At 40.5% G+C, this 26,066-nt stretch overlaps 1 protein-coding gene across 4 annotated transcripts in view; it reads left to right on the top strand.

Annotated features, from left to right (window-relative positions):
• The first annotated feature begins 1,750 nt into the window (after nucleotides 1–1,750).
• RhoGAP100F (Rho GTPase activating protein at 100F) overlaps nucleotides 1,751–26,066 on the top strand; it is an 858,958-nt gene continuing 834,642 nt past the window's right edge. For all 4 annotated transcript variants that reach the window (XM_083112158.1, XM_083112157.1, XM_083112161.1 and 1 more), the window contains exon 1: nucleotides 1,751–2,144. The gene's annotated coding sequence lies outside the window, so the exon portion shown is untranslated. The remainder of the gene's footprint in view (nucleotides 2,145–26,066) is intronic.

The raw sequence follows: 26,066 nt of genomic DNA, 5'->3' as shown, positions 1-26,066 counted from the left end.
CAAGTGTTGTTTATACCGTAAAAGAACAAAGTTGATTAATGTACCTAAACGGCGAATAAATAAAACAGATGTTATGAATGTCTATGCTGACTTTATGGACAATATTTTAGCTTTTACTGTTTTAAAAGACTTGGATTTGAATATAAATTTCTTACTGTGTCAAACTACATGCAAGAGATGCAGTAGTTCGGCCGTCCTTCTCCATGAAGAAGTGGATATAATGGAGCGCTACGATGCGAGGGTTTTCAGGTGAGGTGAGGCATGGGTATTTGTGTCGTTCATGTTTGATGTGGAGAAACCATAGCAAAATATAATATATTGCAAATTAAGAGTATTATAATTGGAAAATACATAATAAAAAATCGATGAAGCTTCTGACTGGGAGATTCGGGTTCAATTCTCACAGCGGGTGATCTCAGATGACAATTTTACAATGTCCCTGCAAAGAGCAGATCTGGAGTCCACCCAGCCTCTGCCTGAGGGCAAACCTGAGGGTGCTGATCACATCACCTCCAACTATGGACGAGATCGAGAATGTGAGGAGGCGCCCTCCCCCACCCCTTTCCTATGTGCCTATGACACGATATAACTTGTATAACTTGTGGTAGCACATAGCGCTACGACGCCAGAGGTCCTGGGTTCGAATCCCGGCCTGGGCATGGATGTTTGTGAGTGTCCATTCATAAATTTCATCATGTGATCACTCAAATTAGCCAGAAGTGGCACAAAAAGCGAAGTAAAATAAAGCAAATCAATCAATCAATCGCGGTAATTTTTTTACCTTTATAAAACTATATGCACTGATGTTTGAAGAGTTCAATATAATTTCCATAATTACGAAACAATATCATTAATTACAAAAATCAATAATTTAAATCGAAAAGTTTTAATTTCACTATTACAGTAAGTATATATATAGTATATAAATATATGTATGTATTAAAGACAGTTTGAACACATATACGATTTAGTGTTGCTTGTTGCAAAATGTATTTTCTTATTTTATGTCGCTCCATGTTGCACGTGTGTAAAATTTAGGCTATGTTGCACATGGAAGTTATACATGTTGTGTATAAAGAGAATTATATACCGAATGCATTTATCATACATTTTCTGTCTTTCAAGAAAACAGTTTGTGTGCTTGTTTTCCATTATTAATGTGAAATTGAACGTTTGGAAAGAGAAAAATATTTTAAATCGTTTGTTCGAACCCAAATGCTTTAGCATCAACTTCTACCCCCTTTTTTGCGTAATTTACGAGGATAATAGGGTCTTTGATACTACTGCTGCTGCTACTAATATAATACTAATACTAATAATAATACATTTATTATTACTATTGGTACGTTTATGCTGGTACTTGCCGCCCTCACCCCGCAGACAAAAATTCGTTGTTGCATCTCTGACTGAATGCAAGAAGCTTTCGGCGCATAAAACATGTAATTAGTAAATGCTCAGAAAGTCATTAAGAGCAAAACAACTTGTGGATCGTTTGTTGCATGCATCGTGCACAAAACTGACAAATCAGATCGCGATCTGCTAGAAAAAAAATCATCCCGGAAGCAAAAAAAGCGAAGGGAGGGAGAGACTGCAAGCAGCGACACCGTTCCACCCCTCCCAGGAACAGGGTGCCAAGTCCCCTTGCGCCGACTGCCATCTGGCGAGAGTTCGCGGCATTAGCGCGTCTGTTGTCTAGCGAGGCCTGTGTCGGTTCGGTGCGACTCAACCCGGTTCCTATGTGACCTGCAGTGCGTGTGTGCGTGTGACCCCTGACCCTAGCAAAGGCGACGTGACCAGCATATGTGGTGGAGAGTGAAGGATTAATTTTCCTGTGCTGCTGTTGTTTTTTTTTACAGCCCAGCTATTCGAGGAGAAGGGAGGGTGAAAACATCAATATAGAAATTTTGTGGTGTTAGACGCGGAAAGGTTTTTTGCCAACTGGGCGAAGTGAAGCTCTTGCCATAGATCGATCACGGGAAAGCTACTGGGTTGGGGCAGTGTATTTCGAAAGCGCGGGTGTGCGGCAAGGATTTTTGGAACGAGGGGTTCAACCATGACAAATTTTAACAACCAGGTCATCAGTTTTTTCTTGGTTAGTGGTGACTTGTGCAACCTTCCTTTAATGGGAGCATGAGAATAAAACGGTAAGTACAACCATTTCATTCCTCTGTTATTCTCGTTTTTCTCACTGCAACTGTTAAATGTTACCTGTAGCCAAGTTGTAATATGCGATAACGTAGTTCTATCCACGCATGTAGCAAGCATAATGAATTGATTACAGACACTGCAACGTTTAGCAACGATACCTGTGTCGAAACCGTCAAATTGAACATTCCCGTTTACGATTATCACGGAAATGTTCGAGTTTTTCATTCATTTTCGCATTCCCCCTTGCACTTGATTTGTTGAAATAACGTCACTGTTATACTCGAGATCTTCATAGTTCTTTTCGTGATTGTCCAACCTTGAATTTTTAATGAAAGTATAAGTTTTTATTTCAGATTAACAAGTTTGACAAATGAAGGTGTATTTTACATTGCTTACAGCACATTAACATTTCGTAATTGTTTGTGCCTGGTATATTTATGTAGCATGTTTGCAATTGACGCATTAAACCGATATTACGTCTGTATACAAATTAGATACTATACTGATTCGTTTACTGTACAATTGAGTAATTTGAAATAATATATTCATGCTGTTTGTTATTTTTAAGTTTGCTCAGCAAGTTATACTCGTGTTAGGATGGCAAAGCTGTCCCATATAATGTTTTGATTTGCATTTCGCAAGCTATTTATTCTATTAACGGAAAGAGCAAAAAATAGCAACATGCTTGCAGCTTCATAAAATATATCGTGCACATAGAACATACAACGTTTTGAATGTAAACATTCGCGAGTTCACTCACATTCGTTCCTACATGTTTATTAAAAGTGCCTTAGGGAAGTTAACAACACATCACGTGACGTGATGCATTATCGTATTGGGTGGAGGGGGTGGGGGAGTTACTGTAAGTGGTGCGTGCAAGGTATTGAAGTCACGAAACACGTAAGCATGAATGGTATCTGCCATGGATCAGTTAACGTGCCTCCGACTCCCCTTCCTTCGCATTTTCTAAATATTCTTGTCAGTGATAAGATTAGGGCACAAGATTTAGACGATATTTTTGGATTTGTTAAATGTGAAGACATTCTCTTGTTCTGGCATTTTACTTTATAAATAATAATTGAAGTTGATTCCCGTACATACTTTATTTCGCTTAGTATGACAGGAAAATGACAGGACAACAAGATGGCTGCATGAAACCTTGATTAGAAAGATCACGTGAAAAGTGGTTCCATGGCTTTACCAAAATTGGACAAAACACGCAATGCTTGTTGTTAGAATTCTGGGCATTGATGTAACATTAACTTATGAAAATATATAAATGTACATGTAAGATATGTGTGTAGCAAATATGTTGCGTACAAGAATACTGATATTTAGTAGGGGAGAACGGGCGAATGGCGAACACTTAAGCTTTGAGCTTTCTTACAGCTGAGATTTTAATTTTTTTATCACAAATAATATGTTGAGTGGAAAGTACCTTCTTTGCTTTACCAATCCCCCATTGAGAGAAGTTTAAAATTTTAGTATGTTAGCTGTTAATAATAAAAAAGTAAAAGAATACACTTTTCGGCATTACCCCCCGTTATGAGAACTTCCATGATAGAACTGGATATACATTTTATTTTTAATTATAAGGCCTCTACATGTTTTTTTGAAGTAATAATTCGTGATACGAAGTAATTTGTATTAGCAAAATGATACTTTTTTTCACTTTCCACCCGCTGAATCAAGAAAAGAATTTGATGTTAATTATCACAAAAGTCACAAAGATAAGCTGATGCCTCTTTCTCTCACGAACTGCAATCTCTGTGAGTCCAATTGTACATGTGATGTTTGAACACTTATACCTTAGTTCTTTGTCCCGCCCAAATTCCCCACAAACACAGCACACTTTTTGCGTTCCCTTTTGTTCTACTCCATCCACATTTAAATCAATCAAGTCTATATCTTCATCACTGTAGCAGATGTTTGAGACATTTACACTTCGCGCCACATCCTCATCTTCTGAAGAGTCGAAATAATTTTGTTTGTCAAACAAACGCCAAAGATTCTTCTTCTTGTCTTCTAACTTGTGTTTCATGGGAGAAGAAGTCAAATGTTCCGAATGCTGTTTCTTACGACCCTTCTTTGTTTGCTTGGTGTTGTTGTTTATTCCTGAGGGGCCTGGGATTGGTGAAATATGAGCGACAGGAATATGTTCCCATTTGTTAGGTGCATTTTCTTCATGGCCACACCTTATGTTAGCACTAAGGAAGTCTTCTTCGCTGAAAACATCTGGATTGAAAGGGTAGATTCCAGTAGTCCTAAAACCTGATACCCCCTTTCCCATATTCGCTACTTTAAGGTAAGCTTTTTTGAAAAGAACAGGAACATCAGATGGCAATATTATGTTATATTCTCGGATATGGACATCACACTCTTTATTAAAAGCAAATTTAAGAGGGCCAAAAAATGTGACGTTTTCCAGGTCTTCCTCCGTCCATTGGGCTCGGTCTGTCTTCCGTTAAGGTTTCTCATCTGCAACAGAAAGAAAAAGGAATGGTGAAGTTAGCCTTAAAAAAAAGTGCGCTGCACATATGATGACAGTGAAATAGAATTGTGTCCAATGGTGTAAAAATTCTGGTTCGAAAAGAATGCCATTAGGCATATAATACAGAATTTCCTTAAAATATATTGTATGGTATCCCTGAGATATTTTTAGCTTTCAAAAACAAGTTTTAGGCTACACAGTTTTATGTTGAACACACTACAATGTTCTAATAAAGGTTTAAGAGAAATAAAATGAAATTTTCTTGAATTCTATTAGTTCAATTTTAATTTATTTCGTATTTTTTATATTATGTTGGGAGCTAGTGGCCTTTGTTGCTGAGGCTCAAACATAAATCAAGTTGGCTAACTTATTCTTTGCTTCATACGCTAATATTAAAACCATATAAGGGGCAATGCCGAACATCGTGTTCGTCATTGCCCTTTACACGCCATCATGGTTTGAACTTTGTAAGTCGTGAAACGAATAAGTAAAACATCTACTAAAACGTTTATACTATATGTGCATTATAAACAGCTTAGATAATGTAACAAAATTAAACTTACTTCACTGTAAAGTAGAGTGAATTTTACAAGGGAATTGGCGGAAACACGTTTCGCACTTCCTCTTCCAAGCCGTGCAGACAACTGACCTTGGAGGCAGTGGAACTTGTTCACGCATTACCGGCACAGGTGGCAGCACTAGACATTGGCTTCAAAAGATTGCTTTTCGTTCAAAAACTGGATGTTCGGTATTATCTCAGTGTTCGCCACTTCCCCGTTCTCCCTATACGTTCCCGTTTCGATTCTGAAGTTTTAGGAAACATTGAATTAAACTTTTTGTGTATTTATGTGTGTCGGGATAGTGCGGGTTGGGATATCCGCTCTCTTTTTGGGGCAGATAAAGGGTCCGTTGTCCCCATTCCACGCCCTCGATTTCGCAAGTTTTTTTTATTTATGAAGATTATGTGATGCTAATTATGAAGAACAAAAATTTGGAGCGCGGAAACAAGTATTTACGAATGTACAGCCGTTTGAAGTTGAGATAATGTCGTTTGAAATTGTTGAGTCCAAATTTCCCACCGATTGCGGGCTCCGGCCATGAGGTAATTAACCTACCGCTACCGCGACCCCGCCTTTATTTATAGAGTTCCTTTTAAAGGTATGTTAGAAATTGGCCGGAGTCACCTGCCCCCAACACTATTTCTCACTGTTTTCCGCATCGACACATGAAGATACCAAAAATGAAGGTTAAAATTAAACCTAAGAAGGTAACTTACCTCTTTTTACCAAGGCCAGGCACTGAATTGCGGGTCGAAGTTAAATTTCAAAGTCCAAAAATGAAGTAACTCCTATGTTGAAAGTCCTTGTTGTCCTTTTCCACAGAATACCACCCTCCACTCCCGTCGCATCATAAAAACAAGAAGTCGCAAATTATCCATCCCACAAGTCATTTAGAAAATACAACCCTCCGCTTTTCGGCCTGCAGTTGCCAAAAATAAATAATTTATTCCAATTTTTGAAGTCGCATAAATGAAATCCAATGTCTGAAATGTCCAACCCGCCAATATATCACACAAATAACATATCGCAATCGCAAATGTTTCCATTGCACAAGTCAATCATAAGAAGAAAAAGAAAAAAATCAGACGTGCGCCTGTGACATGAATCCAGATTCCGAACTCTTCAGACTTGCGCCTGTGACAGGAATCCATCGTCCGTCATCAAATACATATAGATGGATTGCAGAATTTAAATCCAAGGTCCCTTGGTTCAATTCATACACACTCCCACGGCAAATCATAGTTTTTATTAATATATTCAGAACAGGACATGTACGTACTCCAGCACATTTAGCAAAAATAAATATTAAAACTCAAGAAACTTGTAAATGTAGCAATAATAATCCTGATGCTCAACATTTATTTCTAGAATGTCCAAATTTTTCACATCAACAAATCACACTCTACAAAGGTTTACAACGTTTAAAAATTCCATTTCCAATAACACTCTCATCCATTCTAACAGATTTATCCCCTTCATTAATATGGATGCTGTATGCATATGCTCGGAAATGTAGACTCGAAATATAAAGTGATTTTTATATATATACACATATTTTAAAAAAATAGAAACAGAAAAAGGTCAGAAATAGTGAATTATTCATAATAATCGTTTTATGTTAGTGATTCTGATTAATTTGAGAGACTAACTATCAATCTTAGAAGAAAACATTAAAAAAAATACGATACAATAACGATGTTCAAAGTCGACAAGATAATGCTGACAGGGACAGTTAAAAAGAAGAAGAAGAAGTAGAAGCCCTGAAAAATCCTTTTTGGCGTTACGCAAGGAATTTTAATTTTAAGAAAAACGTAAGTTTCGTAGCACGTAGATCTAAAAAATTACCTTCACTATTTACAAACACTGTTTGCTCACCCAGCAATTTTAATCCCAATAATAGTCTAATAACTATGTGCCTCCGAGCCACTATGTGCCTCCACCGGGTATCGAACTCGGCACCCCTTGATTACAAGGAGACGACGCTACCACTGCGCCATCGGGGAGACCTCGGAGTCTCAGAGTAAATCCGCCCATGACGTTGCGAGAGGCAATCAAACGGAAATATTTCAGGAATGGCTGGCGGGCGTGGTTCGGGGTTATGAGAGTGGGTGCGTGACCTTGAGCGGTAACACGGTGACGGTAAACGCTGGACGTTATGCTGACATATTGGTAACCTTTTTCCTGCCTGCCCTCGATGACTATGACCCAGATGAAGAAACACTCTTTCAGCAAGATGGTGCATCTAGCTATACTGCCAGAGTGTGTATGGATGTGCTTAGACTCGCATTTCCTGGTCGTCTCATCAGCAGATTTGGCGATATTCCGTGGCCTACCCGTTCACCCAACTTGCAGCTCCTGACTTTTTTCATTGGGGTTACCTCAAATCCAAAGTATTCAAGGACAACTCTCCAGGAACCAGGGATGATTTTGTAACGGTATATTTTGTGTTTTTAAGCTGATTCTCAGCAACATACACAATATACACAACCATACATTTTTGAATCCTTGTCCCGAGGTTCAAAACTTGCAGTACCTGAAGTTCTGTGGATGCTAGTTTAGGCAATAGACACGTACCTCTTCAAATTACAACTTAACGCCCATTTCCTTTTAGATATATATAGGTTTATTCATATTATATTTACAGAAGTTAATTCTTGGCCGTTATTCACAACATTACATTCCGGTGTACCCTGTCCCCCCTTCCCGAAGAGAGTGTGTAGACTCGCGTAGCCACTGGCTCCACGAGTAAAAAAAAATATAACCCTCAGTACCAAAAAAGGTGGCTGAAGGTATGTGTGCTGTGTACCCGGTTTCCCACATGAAATAAACTATTGGAATAATGTGAAAAGAGCAAGTGTGTGTACTAAAAGAAAGAGAGAAAGTTAAAGTATCCGCCTATTCATATTATCAAGAAAAGTCTTCGTTTCGCCCCATAGAGAAGAGACACCTCTTTACCTCGCCGTATCGCACCAAAACATCTGAGGCCGACTGCTGCCTTCCCTTCCTTTTATAGGCCCCGCTAATGACCTAAACCGTTACTGGAAACTTACCGCTCCCCAACGGCCAAGAACTCAAACGTACAGGACATAGACATAGGCATACACAATTTATAACATAAAAAAGGATCCAGTAATGATCGCATCATTACATAGTCCCCCCTTCCTGAAGAGAGAAAAATCAAAGTTCTGTAACCTAGAAAAATAATAATAATATACACAATACACTTGTCCGCAGTTTCTGTTCACTACAAACACACTTTCATTAGGTCACACGACACTGACAGTCAATGTTCACTCTAATTTTGTCCACAAGTGTACTTCGAGATCTGCGTTCTTCCCTCAGCACTGGAGCTGGTTAACCCACGTCGATTCTTACCCACTCAGCATCTCTTCCATCCTTCCTCCTGGACCAATTAGGGACAGTCTCCTGGAAATCCATCCAAGTCACCAAGGCTGCTGGTTCGACTCCCGGCAACGCCACTGCTCTGCGCTCCTGCCGAGATCGGAAGACACCGCTTCGACCGGCTTCCACATGAATGGGTCTAAATGGCTCTACATCCAGAGATGTCACTGCTATTCACTGGATTTTCTCACCACCGAACTGCGGCTTCTCGACGAAAATACGCGGTAAAAAAATACGCACTAACTTTGCGTTACTTTTGTTGACTGCGGAACGAAACGTTTGCAGGAGTAGTGTGTGAGGTATCAGAGAGAGAAAATAAATGAAAGATAAAAAATAAAGAAAAGATAGATAAATCCCTATATACAATATTTACAAAAATCCCCTTTTGAAATTAGATCAGAATCTGTTTCTCAGTTTGTAACGCATCTGGGGTACATCTTCATTCTCGTCTTCTGGAGAAGATACGTGCGCTCCCTTCGCTGAATTTTGCCCGGCTACTTTCTTCGCGAACTCAGGCGGCGAAGAATAAGGTTTTAACTGATCGCTGTTGGCTCTCAATATTCTTCCGTCCTCGCTGTGTTTTAGTTTGAAAGTATTTGCCGAAGTTTGCTCAACAATTGCGTGCGGTCCAGAGAACTTCCCCGAGAGTTTACTAGTTACTCCACGGGCCTTATCAGAGAGAGGATGTTCCTTAAGCCAAGCTTTTTCCCCCACCCTAAACGTGCACTTGCGGCGTTTCTTATCATATACTTTCTTCTGTGCATTATGCATGCGCTCTTGATTGTTGCAAGCTATCTTCTTGGCCTCTTCTATCCTGAATTTCGTTTCCTCCACGAATTCCAAGATGTCCTCCTGTCTGATTTCAGGCCCTTGAGGCAAAGCGTCCCTGGCCTTCTCGAAAGGACCCCTCACAGAACGTCCAAAATGCAAATATGCTGGACTGAATGTGGTCGTGTTGCAAACTTGGGAATTCAATGCAAACTGCACGTACGGTAACGATGACGCCCACTCGTTGTGCGACGAAATTAGTGTGGAAAGAGCACGTTTAGTTGCCTTTACGTAGCATTCTGCGAGATTGCCCTGCGGGCGATATGGAGAAATTCTGATCTGCTTGGAATCAAACATCTTCATCATCTGTTTCCACATTCTGGAATTGAAAATGCTTTGATTATCAGTGGAGATTCTCGGGTAGAATCCATGGATCGAGAATATATCCAGTAATTGTTCTAGCACAGATTTCGCAGTCACAACGCGAAGAGGGCGCAAGATAGTAAATCTGCTAAAACTATCAACGCATACTAGAACGTATTGGAAATTTCCCTTTTTCGAACGAACGACTGGTCCCAGAATGTCACAGTATAAGTTCTTGCCAACTTCTGTTTCCTTATTACTTGCCATGAAGCCTTGCTTCTTAGTCGTGTCCCCTTTAAATACACAGCATGGTTGGCACGACTTACAGTATTGAATAACGTCTTTTGTTAGGCCTAGCCACGTGTATTGTTCTCTGACCTTTGCTAAAGTTTTCAATCTTCCAGGGTGAGAAGCGAATGCACTATCATGCAAGGACATAAGAATTTGCGCACGTAGAGAAAGAGGTGCCCATATTTTGCCAGTTCCTTTCTCTTTGTACTTTTCTGCAGGCAAATTTCTCCTAAGGATTCCATCATCGTCGAAATACGAAGATTTGGCCAGTGTCTTCAACTTTTCGTTGTACATCTTCGTCCCTTCCACCTCCTCGTTCCTAACAGTCTTCGCTAAGTCTGCAAGAAAATTATCTTTCATTTGCTCTGAAATGATTGAAGTGGTGTCCAGAAGCCTGCTCGGATCCAGCGGTTCGTGTTCTTCATTCCCCTCGGCCACGGAGAAAGGCAACAATGAAAAGCCCTGCATCTTTTCACTTTTAGAGAGACGAACCTTGGGTAGTTTGATCCCTCGAAGCAAATTTTCTCGTCGTTTCTTCTTTATTTGCTTCGCGCTTTGTATAGTGCACAAAGCACTGAGGTCAGCAACTGGTTTCTGTGCAATATCTGACGAATCGATCACAGCTCCGTCTTCCATCTCGAATTTTACGTAACCTTCATCATTTTCATCTTCCAGGGGGAATGATTCCTGCGCTGCGGGTAACCCGTCGTACTCAGACGGATGGGTGTTGCATACTTCATTTCTCGATAGAAAATCTACCAGATTTAGCTCTCCTTTCACGTATTTGATGAGCAGAGGGTAGCGCGAGAGACGAGCGGTCCACCTTGACATCTTTGCGCTCTTGTTTTCAGTACTGAATATCGTGGTCAGAGCACTGTGGTCAGTGAAAACTTCCACTGCCGGAGCGTGGCAGATGTACTTGTCGAAAGTCTCGACTGCAAGGAGCAAAGCGAGGAATTCTTTGTGCGTTGTGCTGTAGTTCTTCTGGGCTTGTGAGAACTTTTTACTTCCAAAGGATACAACATGCAGTTTCCCCCCTTGGTCCCTCTGTCCTAGTAAGAAACCGGCGCAGTTATCGCTCGCGTCGCTGTAGATGACGAACGGCTCATTCAGTACGGGAATGTACAAAGAAACGTTATTCTTTACAGCTTCCTTCAGTTTGGTCAGGCACTCTTCGTGAACATCCGTCCACCGAAAGCGAATTCCCTTACGTAACATGTCAGTGAGAGGACTCGTCAACTCTGACATGTGGCTAATGTGACCTTTCAGAAATCCGAAGAATCCTAAAATGCTCTGGAGTTGCTTCACATTCTTCGGAGCCCTTATCTGGTCCAAATACTCAATCTTGGATGGGTGGCACATCACTTGCTTGTGAGAAATTCTGAAACCCAGGTAATCCACTTCCGAAGTAAAAAGTTGGGACTTCGATGGTGAAAGTGTTAAGTTCGCCTTGTGTATTCTCTCCAAAACTTCTTTCAGCGCGAGCAACAATTCTCCCTCCGTTTCTCCATAAACCAAAATGTCATCGTAAAATGCAATGCATGAGACACCCTGCAGCTCTCCAAGGACAATATTCATCAGTTTCGCCAGTGTGTTAGGAATCATGCTCAATCCATAGGGACATCTCAAATAGCGAAAGATTCCTCGTGAAGTGTTGAATGCCGTGTATTGGCGTGAGTTTTCTTCCAATAAAAGCTGGCCAAAAGCGTTTACCAAATCTAATTTACAGAAATATCTAGCCTTGCCTAATTTACTCAAAGATTCAAACATATCCGGGACTTCATTCCTAGATTTCTTTGTTACTGCGTTTGTCTTTCGAGGATCTAGGATCACCTTGTATTTATCCCCTTTCCTGATTAACAACGGTGAATTAATGTAATTAGATTTGCAGGGCTCGATGAAACCCCCAGCTAACAGCTCATCGATACAGTTATCCATTATTTCTTGCTTTTCTGGAGTAAAAATACGAAGCTTAGAATAGAATGGTGTCCTATCGGTTAGTTCTATTTTGTGCTGTAAGATGTGTGTAACGCCAGGTTTTTCAGAAAAGACGTTACTGTAGATGTTTAAAATATCTGCTAATTTCTTCTTTACTTCTGGTGAACATTCTGCACGCACAATCAATTCTGCTATTTCGGGACGTGTTTGGCAATATCCCATCGTCGCGGTTGTTGCATCAGATGTTTCACTTTTTCCCATCGTCGCGGTTACCGTCGCGGTTGCCCCAGCTTCAGCCTCCACAGTCGACGTTATCCCCTGCAGAATCGGAAGACTCATCCCCGCTTCCCTCTTCACCGCAGAAAACAAATAGATGACGTCACTGTCTGCAAAGCTGTAGCCTCCCTCTTTCAAGTGCAGAGATAATCCGGCTTGCCTTATGAACCCACGACCTGCGATGAATCCCTTGAAACAATCGCGCAAAACGACGAATTTATGCCTAAGTTTCACCCCATTCAAATGTACAGTAAGATACATTTCCCCACATGATTGTACAGAGCCTACTGCCAAAGAAATATTGATACGTTTATTGTTAATCTTATTTCCTTGTTTTTCCAGTTGTTTTGCGATCTCTAAATTTACAGTGCTCACAGAGGCCCCTGTGTCTACGAATAAGGAGAAGTCCTTTCCATTGATTTTACAGGGGACTAACGGCTCTTTGTCGCCAGAAGTGAAATTCCTGCAGTTGCGTATCTTCCTACTCCCCCCTTTGTTTTTCTTCCACGCAGCGCCTGCTACGATGGCGGTGTCGCTCTGTTCGGGCCTAACGAGTTTTTTGAAGCAGTACACATGGCGGCTTTGTGGTCAAGACCGTCACACCGAAAACAACGGATCCCCCTTCTCTTCGTCGGTTCTTCTGCTCTCGACGGGGTCCCAACATTCCCGGAAAAGCTTAGCCGGTTGACCAGTCCAGGATTTATGGCGCTCATTGATACTTCTGTTCTCACGTTGCCGAAGAGGTTCGTTGCCCCCGCGGCTGCTAATTGCTTGGTTCCACTCACAGGAAAAGGCTGGGCGAACACCTGCGGTGAACTGTTGTCCCTCAGTTCTGGGCAATAGTATAGGGCTTCTGAATACAATCTCTTTTGAATGTCCATAGAATGGGTTTCCAAATCTTTGATTGTTGCGAATGTTCTGTTGTACAAGTGTGTTCTGAATTTAGGATGGGAAAATTTCAAAACGTGCTGGATGACCTCGTCTTCTGTCCCCCGTTTCTCCCTCATTGCGAAAAGCTTCCTGGTGTGTCGAATAAATGCAAGAAGAGACTGGTCTGGTGACTGGTAATTGTTCTGAATGATCCTTGCTATTTCAGAGTCGTAATCGACACTAAAGAATTCTTCCAAGAACGCCTTCTCAAATTCCCTAAAAGTGCCGAATGGTCTCGAAAATCTGAACCAATCTGCAGCGATTTCCTTCAACGAAAGCGGCAAGATTCTATCTAAGAGAAAAGTATCCCCAATTTCCATGATTTCCTGATAATTGCGTAATTCATACAAATAATCGTGTGGACTTACATCGCCGACGTTTCCCTTAAAGATCGGAATGTTAATGTTGCTTTTTTCCAAGATTTTGTTCATTTTCTCCTCGCCCGTCCTTGCCGAAGTTCCTTGCGTACGGTTTAGAGAAAGTCTCTCAAGTTCCCCAACAATATCTTCCTCAGGCCTTCCCTCCAAGTTCGCACTGCCTAGCAACTTGCCAATGAGCTCCCTGTCTATTTGAATTGCCATTTTGTCTTCTATTACTTTCTTTCCACTTCGCAATAACATATGCCTTCAGTACTTCTCACAAAAAAATATCCCGACTATGAGCCCCCAGTATGTAACGGTATATTTTGTGTTTTTAAGCTGATTCTCAGCAACATACACAATATACACAACCATACATTTTTGAATCCTTGTCCCGAGGTTCAAAACTTGCAGTACCTGAAGTTCTGTGGATGCTAGTTTAGGCAATAGACACGTACCTCTTCAAATTACAACTTAACGCCCATTTCCTTTTAGATATATATAGGTTTATTCATATTATATTTACAGAAGTTAATTCTTGGCCGTTATTCACAACATTACATTCCGGTGTACCCTGTCCCCCCTTCCCGAAGAGAGTGTGTAGACTCGCGTAGCCACTGGCTCCACGAGTAAAAAAAAATATAACCCTCAGTACCAAAAAAGGTGGCTGAAGGTATGTGTGCTGTGTACCCGGTTTCCCACATGAAATAAACTATTGGAATAATGTGAAAAGAGCAAGTGTGTGTACTAAAAGAAAGAGAGAAAGTTAAAGTATCCGCCTATTCATATTATCAAGAAAAGTCTTCGTTTCGCCCCATAGAGAAGAGACACCTCTTTACCTCGCCGTATCGCACCAAAACATCTGAGGCCGACTGCTGCCTTCCCTTCCTTTTATAGGCCCCGCTAATGACCTAAACCGTTACTGGAAACTTACCGCTCCCCAACGGCCAAGAACTCAAACGTACAGGACATAGACATAGGCATACACAATTTATAACATAAAAAAGGATCCAGTAATGATCGCATCATTACAATTTGAAGGAGCGAATTCGGCAAGAGATCCACAACATTCCGTTGGAGATGCTATGAAGCGTCATGAGCGGATTTACTCTGGGACTCCAACAATGTGTGCAACACCAAGGACGTCATCTTACTGACACCATATTAAAAAAATGAACATTTTTCAGTTACACTAGTAATTTCCACTCATGTACAGTACATTCATGTTTAAAAAATAAATAATATTTGCTCTCTATTTTTTGTGATTTTTGAAAAATCTTCCCGTTTGGCTGCCTCACCCTGTATAATGAAGTAAAGTGTACAATATAAAGAGTGTCTCAGAAATATTTTCGTTTTTGATTCCGGCCTCTGGGACAATTCGCACATAGATCGCAAACGCTTAGCAACATTGTTAATATTTAGTTGCCATGGAGCGCTTTACGGGGCAGCAACGTGCTTTTTGTGTTGGTGCGTTTTATAAAAATAATGATTCCTATGTTGTTGTGCGTCGTTTGTACCGGCATCATTATAACCTGGCAGGAATGAGCGCTACTGCCAAATGATTAGGACTTTTTTTTAACTCCTGCAATTCAGAACCATGATGGCTACAACAGAAACACGTTTTTCCAGCAAGACTTGTCACGTCACCAATGATTCACTGAATGCTCTCCATCAGTTATTCCCAGGAAGGATCATCAGTCGCAGAGGGGACACTAACTGGACACCGAGAAGTCCCGATTTGACACCAGCAGATTTTTTTTACGGGGTTACCTTAAGAGTAAGGTATACACCCTAATGCCACACAATTTGAGAGAATTGAAGCAAAGAATTACAGATGAAGTCAATGCTATTCCTCGTCCAATGCTTCGGCGAGTGATCGAAAACTTTAGTTCAAGAATAATTGAAAGTGAAAACATGAACGGTCACCATTTGTCCAATACTCTTTTCCACAAATAAAAATTTAATGTTTAAGCTTTCTTTTCATAATTAATTTATCTTTTTACAAAAATTTAAGTATTTCTTTTAATAGTTTTTTTTAAAAAAGGTAAAGTGTTCCCCTGTGCTTAGCACCACGCCATGAAGGCGTATAGGGGGTGTGGGGGTAACGCCCCACACTTTCTTGATCCGGTCATGAGTGGGGGTGATGTGATCAGCACCACGCCCCTGACCGCCTTTACCCCCCATGGTTTCCCCCAGATACCCCTGTTATTCGACGCTGGGTGGGCGCCGGGGCCGCTTCCAACGTTAGAAAAGTTCCCGGATTTGAACCGGCCGGGGATCGAACCCGGGACCTTGAGCATGGTAGTCAGACGCGTTACCGACTGAGCCACCGCGTTTTAAAAACGAAAATATTTCTGAGACAACCCTTATCTTTCTATTTCGATCTTTTCTACCTTTTGGCTTCATCGCAACGATGAGTATGAAACGCATGATATATCCATCTTTAACAAAGAATCTTTGACTGCATAACACATTACGCTAACCACTAAACCAAGGGAGGCTGGCTAAATCTATGTTTATTACAAGAAACCTACAATGTTCTCAGCAGTAGAAGGTAGTTAATACTCCACTATTAAGCAAATTGTTCAATTCCCACACCTCCTAGTCATGCACCACAGACAACTATTAGGTCCATAGGTATATAGCCCCACGAGCAGCGAAGCATAATTCGAATTATTCCCGCACCATTAGAGCGCCTCAAGTATTTCAGTCCCGCTGGAAGTTTCTAAGTGTCCGCGTTGCTAGCACCGATCCGCAAACTCTGCAGGTATGTATTAACGCGGAACACTATAACTTAACATAACTCTTGCGGTCTACTCGTCGCATGTTTAGGTTATTCCCGCGTGTTCCTCCGCCTGCCACGTTCTGGTGGCTTCGCAGAGCACAAACTTTGGTAATTAAGTTCAAGTGTCAGCTGTGGGGGGTTCTGCGCCAGCGAAAACCCCACAAATCTGTGAAGCGAGATTCTGTCCTGCATGCGAAGTGATAGGGACGCAGGTGCTGCGTTGTCGGAGGTTCACATTTTCCCTTTTATCAGCTCGCTGGCAAGCGGCTCCAGGTTTCGTACACATGTAGCCACACGCATATTTTCACATCATCTGGAATTCTGGTCCTAGTATTCCTGCAGCCTCTTGTATTCAGCTTTCATCTTAAGGCCTCTGCATCTCTTCCATGACGATCGAAAACCCTCAATGCATTGTTTTCTTTGGGATGACGAGACGAGATTTGTCGGCAGCCTCGTAGCAGGAAGCTGGTTTGCCGCCCACCACTCCCTACGAAGCACCATTTTATATGCATCCTCGAATATTTTCTTTATATGCCATAGTTTGTGATATTTCATATCCTACACATCTTGAAACGAGAAAACAAAAGAAGAACTGGTTAAAAAATAATGCATACAGTAAAACCTCGTTAATCCGCACCCCGATAAGCCGGACTTCGCTTAATTCGGATAGACAAAAGGCGAAAAAAGCAGAATGCAAGGTTTTAAATGTGGCTAGAAGTCAACAATCGCATTCGTCATATAGCTCCGTAATGGTTAAGAATAGGTACATCCAACGTCCATGGGAGAACGTATGTACGTATTGTCTTGTCGTATTGCTTTACATTTTACTGTACTGTATAGTGTATTTAGGTCTATGCCCTTTAAATACAGTTGCTATAAACGGAGTTTTAATGCACTTTCTACTGTTCTTTTAGGTTATTTCAGTTAATCCGGACTTTCGTTAAACCGGTCAACTTATCCCCCCATTAGTCCGTATTAACGAGGTTTTACTGTATTTAAAGATTCGTAGTTTGAATTTCTGATTAAAAAAAAGTTTAGTATATTTGAGAATATAGCCGATTTATCGGTATCGGAAACCATCGGTTAGAATTTATTTGCCGTTCCTGAAATAGGACCAGATGAAAACTAACGAGAATTTTCCGAAAGCTGAACAGTTTTCTTTTGCTATAATAACCTGAAAAATAAATCCTAGAATGAAATTTGGAGCCCCAATTTCGGACGCCTAGACACAGCGTTACTTATTATACAGTTACTGTGATTCCTTGCGCTGTGACATAACTATAACGTCCTTGGGTTTATTGTTCACCGAAGCATCAGGCCCAATTTCGTCTTAGTCCGCCCCTGGCCTTGGGGGAAATGGGCATCCCTGGTGTCTGCTCCGTTTGAACTACGCTCTGGAGCGGTGTATGGTTACGTGGTGCGTGCACAATGAAATGCATGTTTAAAGCAGCAGACAGGCATTTGTTGAATCTCACCGCTATTCTTGCGTGTAGCGTCTATAGTTGGTTGAAAGTGATTTCCTCGCACCAGCCTGGCACCGGGATGCACCTGCACTACACCTGGTGTCAAGAAGTGTAGCGAACTAGACAAGGCCACTAACGACACACGACATGTTAAGCGGCATGAGCATGAATGTGATACACGGATTTAATTTACCTGCAAGCCGCAAGTTTTCCAAGGCCTGTGTGTTTATAAAAATAATTGAAATGTTGTTTCTTGTGGGGATGGTGCGATAATTTTACGTACAATGGCAGTACTGAATGCTTTGGAATCTATTCATACCTTCAGTTGTCTCGTATTAAGATGCATTGTACAGTTGATGATAATATTTGTCATTTAACAGATAAAGGAGCTGAGACGGTGGGTTGAGTTTGAAGAGAACTCCAGTAATGAATTTATTACTTTACGTGTATTTAATGATAATTCTGACTGTAGCACAGTGACAACTGTTCCCGTTTATATCGAATGCAGTCTAAATATTAACCAATGTGTATAATTTGAACGCACGTAGCGCCACAAATTTCTAATATCAAAAATTTACGTAAGAGGACCGCATAGGCGTGCGCACGGGGGTGGGGGAAGCAGTTGCCCCTCCTAATACTCTTACTTATAAACTTTATTATCGTTATTAAACAATAATAAGCTCTTAAAAAAATAAAGCATTTTCAAGCCAACGAAAGTTCCAAGTAACTAAGGCGGGTATATTTCCTGACTATCTCACTTCGTTCTCCAGCAAATTACTTGTTATTAAGACACCCATTTTATTCGTTAGCCTAGCTGTGTTACACCTTATGGGGTCGTGGAATTAATTGGTCACACATTGGAAATGAATAAATTATGTGTAGTTGTTTTGAATCTGCTGTACGAAATCATGTTTATATGTAAATTAGTCTGAACCGCAGAGAAGGAAAATAAAAAGTAACAGAGAACTTTATAACACCATTAAGCCTTGTTTCCATGATAACAAAAACTCAATGTGCTGACCGAAGCAGAATTTATTTTAGTTTAAAACATAAACTAAACGTTACATTTCAACCTTCTAGCAAGGTCTTCTTCAGACTCGGCACCAAGTACAAAAGAAATAAGGTACAAAACAGGAATATATTATACACACACACACACACACACATACACAGAAAATCACTCCCCTACAGACACAAGATTGTTAGACAGTTGTTTATCTGGAACATTCCTTTCCAGGTGTTCCAGCAGGTGGCCTTCTCCTGTCAACTAATGTTTCACCTGACTGGCGATTTAGATAAACATTTCCTTTCATCTGGAACGTGGTTGGACTCCTTATCTCACGCTCCTTTTCCTTTCTTTCTTCATTCCTCTTCATTCTTTTCTCCTCCTTCGCTCTTGTCCTGTCAATTCTTTCTAACACCTTCCTCCATTCTTTGTTTATCTTCAGTCCCCCATTCCAGTTCATTGTGTCTTCTTCCCCTTTCTTCTATATTTCCTTGGCCTCCTTCCATTTTCTCACTAGTTCTCTTCTCCCTTCCTATCTGCTTAGCCTCATCCCAACTCTATGCCATGCCCTATTTCTCTCGTGTGCTTAAATATCGCATTTCTCTCTATCTTAAGTCGTACATCATCCCCATGTTCTTTCAACCTGTCTTTCAGCCTCTTTTTTTGTTTCCGCTGACATTATTTACACTTCACTTCGTACACAGTCCCTTCCTCTTCCTCTTCTCTGTTTTCCTTTATCTTGTTTGCATTATTCGCTATTCTTAAGTTGCTTATTCCTGCCTTCAGAGTCTGATGAAGACCTTGCTAGAAGGTTGAAACGTAACGTTTAGTTTAAGTTTTAAAATAAAATAAATTCTGCCTTGGTCAGCATATTCAGTTTTTAGAGAACTTTTGTGCCACGGAAGGTGGAGTGATTTTCGGCGGGTCCGGACACACACTATATACGCCCCTGTTTAGTATATAAACAGTAAGATGGAATGAGGTTTTCTTTCTCTTTTTTTCTCTCTTTTTTATCTATAGGTTAGATTACCTTTCTTATATGTAATTTTTTCTTTGTATTTTTTATTTCTCTGTAATTTTTATATATTCTTTTTCTTCCATTTTTTTCAATATTTTAATTATTCCACATTCAATTTTTTTTGTAAACATGGTCAAGTGGAAGAAAAGGCTCCACAGCCTTAACTTCGCCATGTAAAAGAAGACGAAATAAATAAATAAATAAATAAATCTTTCATCAAGGCTTTTGGCCCCTTAATCAGAGGGTCTGACCGCGCCTATGGAGGACCGCGGGAATCAATATTACACGCACTATTTTTTCTAATATTTGACTTGATTTAATGGAATCTTTAAGTTTTCTCTGGCCAATATCATTAAATTAATTTGGTTAGCGCTGATTTTCATTGGCTTGTACCATTTCGGTCACCAAAAAATTTCAATTGCACATAATACATGGACCGTCAAGCTCCAAATTTGGAGACGGGAAGCAACCCCTCTCCCCTCCCTGGTTAGATTGTTTGGTCGCTCATCGCCACTGCTGCGAAACCATTTCCTCTCATTGCCAGTTGGGGCTGCAAGTCGCATCACCCTTCCGACCCTAACTGGAGAATGGCTCCACAGTTGTAATTCAAATTTGGAGGCTGCACGGGCTTCTATTTCTCACCAGCACTGGCGAGAAGGAATTACATCAGCCACCTTGGGCTGCAAGTCGTAAACATCGGGAGATTCTCTCGCGGCCCGGTACAGTTCAAGTCCTGATTCGAACGCCCTTTTACTTCAAAGAAAGTTCCGAAAGATCAGTTTCTCTCTGAAAACCATATGTCAAGTCCACGTGGAGCCTAGTAGGATCCTCCCGTCAAACCTTTCCCACCAATAGCGTCCGTTTTAGGAACTGACAATGCTTGTCAAGTCCACGTGGAGTGAATGAGACAGTGGCGGCGCCAGGTGCTGAGGGGGCGCGGAATATAATTTTGGTGCTACGACGTTGAAAATAAGGAAATAATGAAATATGCATGCATGTTTTAGTAGAGGCGCAATTACGAATTTTTGTCGGGGGGGGGGGCAAGTACCAGAATAAACGTGCCAATAATAATAATAACATTAGCAGTAGTAGTAGCAGTAGTAGTAATAGTAGTATCAAATACGACATAATCCTCGAAAATCACGCAAAAATGGGAGAAGTCTGTGCTAAAGCATTTATGTACAATGCAAACGATTTGAAATATGTTTTCAACACGTTCAATTACATATTAGCTAATAATTGAAAACAAGCACACAAACTGTATTTTGAAAGAGAAAATCCATGTTTTTGTTTTGTACATATGACGTATAACTTTCATGTACAACATATGTTTTACAGATATGCAACATGGAGCGACGTAAAAGTTAAGAAAATACATATGAAACATGTTAACACTAAATTGTGTACGTATTCAAAGTTTTTTTAATACATTTATATAACATATTACAGAGGAACAACAAGTAGGTGGACAATAAAACCGTTTAACAACAATGCCAAAAAATTTTACTCACTGAGCTGTAGGTAAATATCGAAAAACACAAACAGCCCACTTAAAACAAAAGAAGAAACAATTGTTAACAACAATACTGACGAAGGAAAAGACAACGACCTCTGATGTTTATAGAGACAGTAATGGAAAATACGTATATCCGACTTGTCTTTCGATGCTTCGGTGTTGTTTACAATAACAGTGTGCCACTACAATATCTAACATTCGGGCGCTCAATGTGACTGCGACATATGACACTGTAAGAGTTCAGGTTTTCAACATAGGTTTTGAATAGGGGGTACGGTAGAAAATTAGAGGGTGCACTAGCACCCCTTCGCGCCCCCCCCCCCCGGAATGTGATGTTGCCAATTCAGTTTCTTTAGAAATTTCATAACGTGAGGTTGCTCTTATCTTTGCTACGTTGTGCCATTGTGTTGTGCTATTCTTTTAATACAATGTGTAGACCTTGGGAGTGTAATGTTGTCGCAGTTCGTGTTGGATGTCTTAAACACTGCAGGTAAATGTGACAACAGCTCTTCTCAAAAAAAAAACAGCTGCTGGCTCGTCCGGTAGGCTTCCTCTCGAGCTGTGTCAAAGCCAAGGATGTATTAGGGAAGGGGGGTCCGAACCCTCCCCCCCCGAAAAAATACTTGTTCTTTAATCGAGAGTTATTCATTTCCGCCAAACTTATTGGAAGGCAAGGATTATATTCCAATCATATTACTTTGAATGGCAGGGTCAAAGTAGATTTATGCAAGATTTATTACTACTTACAACGTAACATTCATAAAATATCAACAAGAACTTTACTTCTCGTCAACTGAATATAACAGCCTTTTTTTAAAATATTTAATAGATATTTAATTCTTTGTCTATTTGACATTAATTTCCTTACCAGAGCAGTTTCTTGTACAAATTTTGCCGACCTTAACTACACGTAAGCTAGATAATGAATACATGCTGTTATATTACTATCCTGATACCGTCCTTTTGCCTATTCATGTAATAAAAATATAATGTTAATTAATTTCAATGTTTTAATTATTACTATTTTAATTAATTTTATGTAATAATATTTTTTTGTTTAAACATTATTATTATTTTGAGACAGTTTGTTCTGACCCCCCCCCCCCTCCGAAACATATTTCTAGATACGTGCCTGGCAAAAGATCCCGAACTGGCATTCGAATCAGGACTTATACCATACCGGGTCGCAGCCTGGCGGTTGAGAAACACTGCTCAACACGCTGCGGAAGTTTGTCGCGTGTTACGACAGCACCCTTATTTCTACTATTTCTGCAATCAAATGAAATGCTTAATTTCCAGGGAGCGCCTAGCGACTCTGCCCCCCTCCCCCCAACGGTTGCCGTATTGTTCCAGAGCCATCAGCGCCACTAAGCAGTCTAGTGTTTATTCGCAAGGTCTTTGGGCACGATTGCGTACACACACACACACACCTTCGATAATCACGCGTAACGGCTCACTCACGACGCATGTGAATGCCCGTACGAGAAGTGTGTGTGAATGGGGAGTGCGGACCAATCAGGAAACGCATTATTATCGACCCGTTCTTGTTTTTTCCCCTCCCCCCTCCCCATTTGCTTCGCAATACAGAGAGTGAATACCGTAGCGCGAGGAAATTGATAAACCCAGTGTGAGCCAAGATGGCCGACCCGACAGTGCAATGAATATCACTTGCTTATGTAATCATTTATCTTTTCATTTCGTTACACTGTTCACTAGACTCGGGTTTAATTCAAAGCTATTATCAAGTTTAGTGTGTGTGTGTGTTAGGGTTCACACAATTTTAAAATAACTGCGATATGTTAAAAATTATAAAACAAAACAAATGAATCAATTGAGTTGGCTTCTTTTTATAAATCCACTTTATTCACGAATAGGCTATTCGGGACTGAGCCTACAGTTTAAAATGGGATCCGAAGCACTATGTGCATACACCGGGGATCCAATCAGGAGAGATTGAGAAAGAGTGAAAGTGAAAGAGAGAGAAAGAGTAAAAATGAAAGGGGCAGAGAGAGTGAAAATGAAAGAGGGAGAGAGAAAGAGTGAAAGTGAAAGAGAGAGAAAGAGTGAAGAAGGGAGAGAGAAAGAGTGAAAGAGGGAGAAAGAGTGAAAATGAAAGAGGGAGAGAGAAAGATTGAAAGTGGGAGAGAGAAAGGGGGAGAGAGAAAGAGTGAAAATGAGAGGGAGAGAGAAAGAGTGAAAGAGGGAGAGAGAAAGAGTCAAAGTGAAAGAGGGAGAGAGAAAGACTGAAAGAGAAGGAGAGAGATAGTGAAACTGAAAGAGAGAGAAAAAGTGAAAGAGGGAGAGAGAAAGAGTGAAAGAGGGAGAGAGAAGGAGTGAAAATGAAAGAGGGAGAGAGAAAGAGTGAAAATGAATGAGGGAGGGAGAAAGAGTGAAAATGAAAGAGGGAGAGAGAAAGAGTGAAAATGAAAGAGGGAAAGAAAGTGAAAATGAATGAAAGAGAGAAAGAAAAAGAAAATGAATGAGAGAGAAAAAGTGAAAGTTAACGGAGGAAATGGAGAAGGACAAAATGAAAGAAAGAGAAACTGAAAGTGAGAGGAGAGAGGGAGAGTGAAAATGATAGACAGGGAGAATGAGTGAAATTGATAAAGAGGGAGAAAGAAGTCGAAATGAGAGATAAGAGAGAGAGAGAAAGAGAGAAAATTGAAAGGAGAGAGAGACGGAGTGAATATGAGTGAAGGAGAGGGATAGAAAGAGAAAATGAGAGTGAGAGAAAGAGTAAAAATTAGAAAAGATAGAGTTTAAGTGAAAGAGAGAGAAATAATTAGAGCTCACGAGAGAGAATCTACATATTATGACCCTTGTGCTACAAACGTATAGCGTGGCAATGGGTTAAAGGAGATTTCACTCTGTTTACCCCCATATAGTATGCAACACACCCCCTCCGCCAGTTTACGACACATCCGCAGTTAAGGTCGGCTAGACCTTTGGCATCCGAATGGGCCAATTATTTCAAATTTTCCTCTCCATTCGAAAAACCCCTTGAATATTTCAAAATATGAAAAATTACATACGCTTTGAATTTCTTCTAGAGCAGGGGTTTCCAACTGGCGGCCCGCGATGGCTTTTTTTGAGGCCCGCGAAGCCAGTTTGCAAAATACATTAATTGTATGTATTTTTATTAAAATACGTTGTACTTGTATTTATGAACTTCCTTAAACAACTGGCGTTTCTAACAGATATCACAGGTCATCTGAACGAACTGAACTTGAAACTGCAGGGAAGAGACCAGCTGGTGTCATATTTAATGGGAAACATAAATGGGTTTCGTAATAAACTGAAGATTTTCAACGTTACTTTGGAGAGGAATAACCTGGTCCATTTTCAAGCTGTCGGCGGATAGCAGGAGATGAAGAAACACTGGACTTTTCGGAATTCAGTGTAAATATTAAAGAAATAATGGATGAGTGTGACTTCAGATTTAAAGATTTTGAAGAACTTAAAAGCAGCATCCAGCTATTTAGCAATCCTCTTGGTGTTAACATCGAAGAATACGAAGCTTCTCTCCAACTTGAATTGTGTGATTTGCAAGGCGATGTGTGTGTTCCTTCAAACTAGACAAGAGAAGGTGCCAGAGTTTTTGTTACGTTTAGGCCGTTCGCCGGCTTAAACTGCTTGGCTGCAAGAGGATGTGTGTATGAAGAATGGAATAAATTACTCTTATTGCTCCTTACCAATATTTAATAGAATCGCACAAGTGGGGGGGGGGGGGAGATCACGCACGAGCCAGCAAGATATCTAAACACTGACAATGATAAAACCCAAAGTGTCACTACTGTACCTGATTTCCTTCGCGGTTCCTCGGTTGAGTCACGACGTGGCGCTCTATCGGTCCATTGAAGGTGTTCTCAGTGGGTTCGCCCAAACCTTTTTAATGGACCGACTTAACACTGTCACTCGCAACACACTTCGCGTTTCGCTCCCTCGACCAAGACTCCTCCGGCGACCTCTCGTCACCCGGGGACTGCTGGCGTTTTTGATTACACAGCATTTTATTTCCGGCTCGTGATATTTTTCAAAAACCTTTCAAAGGAACGCTTTCCAAACCTTCGTAGTTTTGGGCAAAGAATGACATTGATATTCAGCAGCACATACACGTGTGGAACTGTTTTTTCTTCAATGAAGTTCATCAAGAACCGCTACAGAAGCCGACTGGCAGATTCTTCACTGCTTCACCTTCTGAGACTTTCAAATACAGAAATTCAAGTGGACATTCCAACTTTGATAAAAATAGCAGATCGGCCTCAATTTTTGCATTGAACACTTACTATGAAGGATTCTTATTTGTATTGTGTGTTTTTCATTTCTTTCAATTCATCAATAAGTATTGGGTTTTTGTGAAATAAATTCTAATTATACAATTTTGATTTGTGATTCCATTGTTTTTATTGCATCATTTTAGAAATTTAGGTCATGCGAAAGTACTACATTTTCAGTTCAGTACTTACAATTTTTGTAATTTTAAACCCCCCCCAAATGCGGGCCCGCCAATCAACTGCTGGATATAATTTTGGCCCTCGGACCTTTTGAAGTTGGAAACCACTGTTTTAGAGCATTCACGTGAATTCTCGTGTAGTGTTCTTTCACTGTTATCTAGATATTATCAAAAGTTTAATAGACTTACGTAAACGTGAAACTTTTGTTAATATCTAGACAACAGTGAAAGGAAACTAGACGAGAATTCACGTGAATGCTCTAGAATGAATTCTAAGCGTATGTAACTTTTCATAATTT

Source organism: Lepisma saccharinum, chromosome 26 (genome assembly GCF_977018435.1).
Source record: "Lepisma saccharinum chromosome 26, izLepSacc3.1, whole genome shotgun sequence".
Lineage (NCBI taxonomy): Eukaryota > Metazoa > Arthropoda > Insecta > Zygentoma > Lepismatidae > Lepisma > Lepisma saccharinum.
Note: the sequence above shows the minus strand (reverse complement) of the source record. Positions and strands in the feature narration are given on the sequence as shown.